This window comes from Formica exsecta, unplaced genomic scaffold (genome assembly GCF_003651465.1).
Source record: "Formica exsecta isolate Colony F162 unplaced genomic scaffold, ASM365146v1 scaffold114, whole genome shotgun sequence".
Classification (NCBI taxonomy): Eukaryota; Metazoa; Arthropoda; class Insecta; order Hymenoptera; family Formicidae; genus Formica; species Formica exsecta.
In genome coordinates, this window is record NW_021848479.1 from 166,660 (window position 1) to 176,445 (window position 9,786).

The window sequence follows — 9,786 nt, forward strand, 5'->3', positions numbered from 1 at the left end:
ATTAAACGGAACTGTAAATGTAAAGATCCGAACTGTCTAATGAACTGAACTGAACTGAAACTGACTTGAAACTGAATCTGAATACTGAAAACTGAATGAAGAAATACTGAATGATGAATGAGAACTGAACGATGATTGAGAATGAATGATGAATGAGAACTGAATGATGAATGAAAACTGAATGATGAATTGGAACTGAACGATGATTGAGAATTGAATGATGAATGAGAAGTGAATGATGAATGAGAATTGAATGATGAATGAGAACTGAATGATGAATGAGCCGCGAGGAAAGATTCGGAGTATATTAAGCCCTTTGCTCCTCCTCTCCATTGGTTTCGTTAATATTTTTCGCGAATTGAATTTTTTATTCACGCCCTCCGATGATGCTGGGAGGCGTTGCCCTTTAGCATAGGAAGTGTTAGAACCTTAGGTATTGGTGAAGGCTTTTGTTTATAGAATTAGCTTTCGCCCAATGGAGAGTTGTTGCGATTTGAGTGAGAGTTATGCCTTTTATTATCTACCTAAGTTTTATCTTAGGTAGATATCGTGTAACGGAGATCTGTCAGGCGAGCACATATGATATCATTTTTAATGTCCGTTTCGGTTTTCATTTAGATTCTTGGTACCGAAATTGTTTATTACGAGAGCTGTCAACCATAATCTAGATTAGTAAGAGAATTTGTCACCCAACCTTTTAGTGGTTGATTAATTTGCTTATTTCTTAGATCAGATATGCTCTAGTTTCCTGTTTGTATCATATATCCTCTCAATTTTTGTTTCCGAAAAGTTTGTCTCGCCTTTCAGTTTCCATTTGTTTATTTCAAGGCGTAATGCGCTCTTAAGATACGGCTAATCTCTATTTACGATGAAAGAAAAGAATCGTGGAGTCCGCCGGACGTAACAAGAGCAAGTGTTGTGTCTTTCAATCATCAAAATTTTTCGCAAAGTAAGAAGAAATGTCTTTCTTCTTTCTATCGATAAATTTAACATATTAAGATTAAACTTGAAAATGGCAGAATATTAGATATTGAAAATTATTTTTCCTATATAGAACTTCGCATTTGATCATTTGAAAAATAACGTCATTAATTTAGTATTATCGGCTAGATAATACCCACTATACTCAGTAAGGTATCTTCTATGTTATTTCTTAGAGCTATAATATTTTTGAGACAAAGTTTGAAGTTCAGTCTATCATTCGCTGGACTCCAGCAACGCAGCATCAACTCGTACAAGGTCGGTGGACAATTTAGAGGCATCGACAACCTGCCTCCAGTGCGTACATAATCTATCACTTCCAGATTAGACCTGCCAGTGTAAGGATGCTCACCCAACGATGTAATTTCCCACATTATAACCCCGAATGACCAAACGTCGCTCTGGGAAGTAAATATTCCGACCACTAAAGATTCCGGTGCCATCCAGCGAATAGGAAGCAGTTCTTGTCCTTTCTAAAACATGTGATTTTAGCGAAGTTAATCTTCAAATTTACCATTTTTAGAGTATTTATACTAAAATAAACAACGTCCACTTATTTTTTGGTTTATATAAATAGAAATAATTTATTTTACATAAATTTTCTATTTAAAATAAAAATGCACTATATTATTAGGACAAAAAAAGAACATACAAACATTTAAAAAAAAAGTTTTTTTAAAGTAATTATATTTACCTTGCGGTAATAGTCACTATTGTAAATATCTCTACTTAATCCAAAATCGCCGATTTTGACGATACGGTTCTCGCGATCTCTCGCGGATACTAAGCAATTTCGACACGCGAGATCCCTATGAACGAAACGTAGGTCTTCGAGATACCGACAGCCTCGCGCAACATCTTCGCATATGGCGAATAAATCTTGCAGACGCAGAGCTTGTGAATCTGACGGTTGTAATTTTCGACTATCTCTCAAATATTGTTGCAGATCACCAGTTTCCATTAATTCCAACACGATTGATGGAATTTCCGGATCTAAGCAGATGGCCAATAATCTTAGCACATGTTTATGTCGGAAGTACTTCATAAGTCTGGCCTCTTCTAAAAACATTTTTCTTTCTTGCGAAGAAGAATTTTTTCGAAGCATTTTTACGGCAGCGGGTATCTCTACGCCCGTTCTTCATAAATTCTTCACTTTTCCTTGGTATACCTGCGAAATATTTGAAATTAATTTAAATTTATACTTCATTAAAAAATATATAGTTTAATGTCAAATAACATTATTTCATTTTTTGTATTAAATGATTTAACGAGAAATATATAATAGAGTGCATATGTATGTTATCTCACAAAAATCTTGCATTATAATCTCTTATAAAAAGTTATTCATATAATTATTTTTATCGAAAAATGTGTATCTGTTTTAATTTATGTTGATCTAGAAATTAATAGCGTATAACATTGCATCAAAATAATTAGTTTTTACCATTCCGAATGCGTCGCTGCCTAAAAGTTTTTCTAGTTTGATTTGTTCACGTGTGATTCTGATCAGTACATATTCATCCGAATCATATTGCAATATAGGATTATATGACATATTGAAATGAACGAGTAGGCCGTCAGGCATCTCCTGTAGAATCGCTAATTCGGTGTCGGTCAATATCGATGACAAAACTTGTTTGTTATTTTTATTGCGTCGTCGATATACTGTTATAAAATTATATATTTATATATATTTATCTAATAATATGCATAGCAAAATTTATACATCGCCTTCTCAACAAGTAAATTTTTTTAAAACTTTTTTTTTTAAATTTCTATATACTACAACACATTAGATATAATCTCTTTCTGCGATTAAAAACCTAAATGTGTATCAATATACTTACAATAGTAGCAGATGAAAATTACAATAACCATAGCGACAAAACTTGATATAATATATTGGTAATATTGTGTAACTACACTGTATATTCCAGGAGTGCTCGAAATATTACCTTTGTTTCGCAAAAATATACTCTTAATATATTCATTTTATTTAAAAACTTACTCCTACTTATAACTTTATTATTAAAAATTACTTAGTTTAAATGTAAATTTTTTTATATCTAAAATAAGTATACAATGTTATAATATCTTCACTTGCTTACTCATTGGCAGTGTTGAAAAAATAAATCTTCCTTTAGACGGCAATATAAAATCTTTCTCGTATTTGGGGTATCTCAGTCTCAAATGAAACTCGTGTCGAGTTTCTGGTGGTAATTTTTTTATATAGTACATTACTTCCATCCCATTATTCACCTTAAAGTTTTTTGCAATTTGCCACTCCTGCATTTCAACATTTTTATATTCCAATACGTAATGAATTGTTAAATTAACGCTAGAAATCCACAAGATATTCATACTGGTTATGCTAGTCTCGTTCAAAGTTATATTGTTTGGTTCCGAATACATGTACAAAGTTTTGCTCAAACTGTCAGTATGAAGTTCGCTGTAGTTGGCTGGATATATGCGTACATATACATTGTATATTTCTCCTGGTATCAACGGTTCGATTATCGTGAATAATTTGCCGTTTATCTTATGTTCGGTATCATTGATAAGTAGCTCGTTTTTTTGTGTCATATTGTTGAGAATAGACGTCCAATATACTTTGTAAATCATGGACACGCAGTTTAGTTTCTCAGATGGCATCCAATAAACTACCGCTATTGTAGGCGTCAAAGCCTGAACTGTCACATTTTTCGGTGCGTCGAGTTTATTCCGTTTAGTTGACAGTATCACTTCCGAGCCGAATAACGGATTCATCGCTAACTGATCAGAGTAAAAATTGCTTAAGGTTAGCAGTAACTTGTACTCTGCAAACGGCATTAAATCCTGAATCTCGTAACATCGCTTGTACATCGTCTGCACGGTGAAATTATCGAATTTGTTAAGCTTATTGTCCAAATAATAGCTTATGATGTTGATGGTATATAGGGTGGTAGGTAAATTGTAATTTTTGCATCCACTCTTAGGGACCGGTCCCGGAAGATTTACGATGTTACTGTTCGTCGTTACTGTGTATATCAATTCGTTGTAAACTTTTTCGTCCGGCGTCAGACATCTCGTCGGAGGATAGGATTGCAAAGATTTATCGCAAGAATGAAAAGTATTAACGGAATACATTTTTATCTTTTGGATGTATTTGTATGCATCTACGCTTTCGAGAAGTGCATACTTTTTTTCCAAAACATATATATCATCCATTATAAGAATATAAATGTTTGTCTTGTCAATCGCTAAAGATCGGAAGTATTTGTTATAATCGAGTTTTTTGGTTTGTATAATCAAATTGCATATAGAAACGTTAATGTCTGTCACAAACAAGAGATTATTCATTAGCCAATAAATTAGCGGTTTCTTAGTATTTATGTCGTCAATTTTCATAATAATAAGACGTGACATATAGACTGTGAAGGGGCATATAGATATATTTTTCTGAAAAATTTGAAAGTTTTTTCCATCAAGATCCGATTGCATAATCTGAGTTTCATAATTCTCATTGTACTTTTTCCAATACAAAGTTCTAAAAAATAAATGCATTATTTTTTTATTATAGAACATTATTAAAACAATAGTAGAATAAAAATGTTTATATGTATATAGTGATTACTAAAAATTTTTATATTCAGTGTAACTTTCCCAATATAAAGTTCTAAAAAATACATACATTATTTTCTTATTATAAAACATTATTATAACAACAGCAGAAAAAACATTATATATATAATGAATATGTAAAATTCTTATAATTAAATTTATGTTAATTTATTATTTTTTATAACTTTTGATCTTAATTATAAAGCCATATGACATTATTAAAAAATTACAAATCAGTAGAAATCTTTAATGAAAATATTGTGTATTTACAACAATAAATATTTAAATACACAAGGCTCAAATGATGAAATCAATAAATCCAAGAGGGAAAGGCCAATAAGAACCCGGACGCGGTATTTATTGCGTAAAAATTGTATGCTATTTATTTAGCAATAGATGTTGATGGTCACGATATAAGTTTGCAAATAAACATTATAAAATGACAAACACCAAACGTTTCGGCCCATTTCGGATCCTTATCAATGGTAATAATTTAATATTAATATAAAAACCGAGAACTCGTGAGTCAGAGTAATGTATCCAGAACGCAACTTATATTAACTAACATTATACAGCGTTTATAACATTATCCAATGGATCGCAGATGACTGTAAGATTCCGCGTGGGTTAAACTCATTACACGGCCGCTTAATTTTGTTCTTAGGCAAAATGTTGGAGGCGGGCGCGAGCAAGCGAGTGACACCATATTCATAGTAAGAAAACCGATAGTGAAGCTCTTAATCAAAAAATAATGTGTGTCCAATATAAGCGTATGGAGTTGAGGAAATAGGGGTGACGAAATTAATAAAAGATGCAAGATGCAAGATGCAACGCTGCGATGAGTATGAATCGAAGCACTATAAAAATGATGATGAAAATGAAAGAGATAAAGTTACTTACAAAAACAAAATTGATGTCCAAGTTAATTAAAAGCGATGCGAGACTCTTTTTTTTATCTTTTGGATGTATTTGAATGCATCTACGCTTTCGAGAAGTGCATACTTTTTTTCCAAAACATATATATTATTATCATCAAACATCATATGAATATAAATGTTTGTCTTGTCACTCGCTAAAAATTTGATATATTTGTAATTACTGATTTTTTCACTTTGTATATAGAATTTGCATATAGACACGTTAATGTCTGTCACAAGCAAGAGATTATAAAATAGCCAATAAATTAGCGGTTTCTTAATATTTATATCATCAATTTTCATAAAAATAAAAAGTGACATATCGACTTTGACGGGGCATATAGATATATTTTTCTGAAAGATTCGAGCGTTTTTTCCATCAAAATCCGATTGCATTATCTGAGTTTCTCCATATTCAGTTAAATTTTCCCAATATAAAGTTCTAAAAAATAAATACATTATTTTCTTATTATAAAACATTATAACAACAGCAGAAAAAACATTATATATATAATGAATATGTAAAATTCTTATAATTAAATTAATTTTAATTTATTATTTTTTATAATTTTTGATCTTAATTATAAAGCCATATGACATTATTAAAAAATTACAAATCAGTTCAAATCTTTAATGAAAATATTGTTTATTTACAACAATGAATATTTAAATACACAAGGCTCAAATGATGAAATCAATAAATCCAAGAGGGAAAGGCCAATAAGAACCCGGACGCGGTATTTATTGCGTAAAAATTGTATGCTATTTATTTAGCAATAGATGTTGATGGTCACGATATAAGTTTGCAAATAAACATTATAAAATGACAAACACCAAACGTTTCGGCCCATTTCGAGAATAGACGTCCAATATACTTTGTAAATCATGGACACGCAGTTTAGTTTCTCAGATGGCATCCAATAAACTACCGCTATTGTAGGCGTCAAAGCCTGAACTGTCACATTTTTCGGTGCGTCGAGTTTATTCCGTTTAGTTGACAGTATCACTTCCGAGCCGAATAACGGATTCATCGCTAACTGATCAGAGTAAAAATTGCTTAAGGTTAGCAGTAACTTGTACTCTGCAAACGGCATTAAATCCTGAATCTCGTAACATCGCTTGTACATCGTCTGCACGGTGAAATTATCGAATTTGTTAAGCTTATTGTCCAAATAATAGCTTATGATGTTGATGGTATATAGGGTGGTAGGTAAATTGTAATTTTTGCATCCACTCTTAGGGACCGGTCCCGGAAGATTTACGATGTTACTGTTCGTCGTTACTGTGTATATCAATTCGTTGTAAACTTTTTCGTCCGGCGTCAGACATCTCGTCGGAGGATAGGATTGCAAAGATTTATCGCAAGAATGAAAAGTATTAACGGAATACATTTTTATCTTTTGGATGTATTTGTATGCATCTACGCTTTCGAGAAGTGCATACTTTTTTTCCAAAACATATATATCATCCATTATAAGAATATAAATGTTTGTCTTGTCAATCGCTAAAGATCGGAAGTATTTGTTATAATCGAGTTTTTTGGTTTGTATAATCAAATTGCATATAGAAACGTTAATGTCTGTCACAAACAAGAGATTATTCATTAGCCAATAAATTAGCGGTTTCTTAGTATTTATGTCGTCAATTTTCATAATAATAAGACGTGACATATAGACTGTGAAGGGGCATATAGATATATTTTTCTGAAAAATTTGAAAGTTTTTTCCATCAAGATCCGATTGCATAATCTGAGTTTCATAATTCTCATTGTACTTTTTCCAATACAAAGTTCTAAAAAATAAATGCATTATTTTTTTATTATAGAACATTATTAAAACAATAGTAGAATAAAAATGTTTATATGTATATAGTGATTACTAAAAATTTTTATATTCAGTGTAACTTTCCCAATATAAAGTTCTAAAAAATACATACATTATTTTCTTATTATAAAACATTATTATAACAACAGCAGAAAAAACATTATATATATAATGAATATGTAAAATTCTTATAATTAAATTAATTTTAATTTATTATTTTTTATAATTTTTGATCTTAATTATAAAGCCATATGACATTATTAAAAAATTACAAATCAGTTCAAATCTTTAATGAAAATATTGTTTATTTACAACAATGAATATTTAAATACACAAGGCTCAAATGATGAAATCAATAAATCTCAGAGGGAAAGGCCAATAAGAACCCGGACGCAGTATTTATTGCGTAAAAATTGTGTGCTATTTATTTAGCAAAAGATGTTGATGGTCACGACATAAATTCGCAAATAAACATTATAAAATGACACTAAACGTTTCGGCCCATTTTGGGTCCTTTTATCAATAGTAATAATTTAATATTAATACAAAAACCGAGAACTCATGAGGTGGAGTAATGTATCTGGAACGCAACTTATACTAACTAACATTATACAGCGCTTACAAGATTATCCAATGGATCACAGGTGACTGTAAGATTTCGCGTGGGTTAAATTCATCACACGGCCGCTTAATTATGTTCTTAGGCAAAATGTTGGAGGCGGGCGCGAGCAAGCGAGTGACACCATATTCATAGTAAGAAAACCGATAGTGAAGCTTTTAATCGAAAAATAATGTGTGTCCAATATAAGCGTATGAAGTTGAGGAAATAGGGGTGGCGAAATTAGTAAAAGATGCAAGATGCAAGATGCAACGCTGCGATGAGTATGAATCGAAAAACTATAGAAATGAGGATGAAAATGAAAGAGATAAAGTTATTTACAAAACCAAAATTGATGTTCAAGTTAATTAAAAGCGATGCGAGACTCTTTGAAAAATTTTTTTGTTTAAAACTCGTTGAAAATTTTGTTTGAAAACACATGATTACAAACAGGAAGCAGACTGGTCTAGCAAGCTGCTCGATGTCTAATGAGGAAACCGTCACAAGGAAAGGGGACAACAGAGTTAAACGTACGAGATAATAATAAATATTATAACACAAAATCAGAAACGAAAACAAGGTTAAAAACAAAACATAGGAAAGAACAAGGGAGAGGAAAAAAAGAAAAGAAGAAACATTAGGAGCATTTGTTTATAATAAGAAGGTAAGAATGGTCCAAAAGAATCGCGTGAATCTTGAAGATTTATGCTATTTTCTTGTTGCTTAATGTATAGCATTTCCGATATGACTCTCTTGATATAAGAAGGCTCGTCTAATATTCGGACGTTATCCCAATCAAATTCATGCCCTGTGAGATGTTCCGTAATTACCAAGTGACAAGAAAAATCACGTTTTATATTAAGGTGATGTTCTCTTATCCTTGTTGTTAATTGTCGACTCGTTTGGCCTACATAAGACGCATCGCAGTCACGGCAACAGATCTTATATACCACATTATTACGATTTAAAGCCGGAAGAGAATCTTTATATGTTTTAATAATGTTAAGTTTATTGACACATACATATGCCATAGCTTTCTCGATATTTTTAATTACTGGCATTAATCTTTCTGTGACACTTCTTACGTAAGGGATTGTAAAAAAGGAAGGAATGGCAAAAAGGGAAACTGGGAGGGGTACAGGAACTGGAAGGAGAATCGAAGCTAGCCCTTTCATTAATTAAAGATTTAATCCTGTTACAGATGGTCATATAAATAAAATCCAAAGGGTAGTTATTTTCCATAAAGATGTTGATAATTAGATTAAAATGTTTTTCACGGATTTGTGGATACGATAAGCGGAAGATCCGATCCACTAAGCCGATAATGACGCCCTTTTTGTGATATTTCGGATGTTGTGAATAAAAATTTAAGAACCTTTCCGAGAATTTAAGAACATCGCCTCAATATAAACCGTGATTTTTCTTGTCACTCGGAAATTACAGAACATCGACTCACAGGGCATGAATTTGATTGGGATAACATCTGAATATTAGACGAAGAGCCTTCTTATATCAAGAGACTCATACTGAAAATGTTATACATTAAGCAACAAAAAAATAGCATAAATCTTCAAGATGACACGATTTTTCTGGACCATTCTTACCTTCTTATCATAAACAAATGCTCCTAATGTTTCTTCTTTTCTTTTTTTCCTCTCCCTTGTTCTTTCCCAGATTTTGTTTATACCTTTGTTTTTGTTTTTGATTTTGTATTATAATATTTGTTATTATCTCGTATGTTTTACTATGTTATTCCGTTTCCTTGTGACGGTTTCCTCATTAGACATCGAGCAGCTTGACCAGTCTGCTTTCTGTTTCTAATCATGTGTTTTCAAACAAAATTTTCAACGGGTTTTAAACAAAAAAT

The 9,786-nt window shown here is 31.6% G+C and overlaps 1 pseudogene; it reads right to left on the reverse strand.

Moving 5' to 3' along the window:
* Positions 1–911: 911 nt before the first annotated feature.
* Positions 912–9,786, reverse strand: part of LOC115237340 — a 13,907-nt pseudogene continuing 5,032 nt past the window's right edge.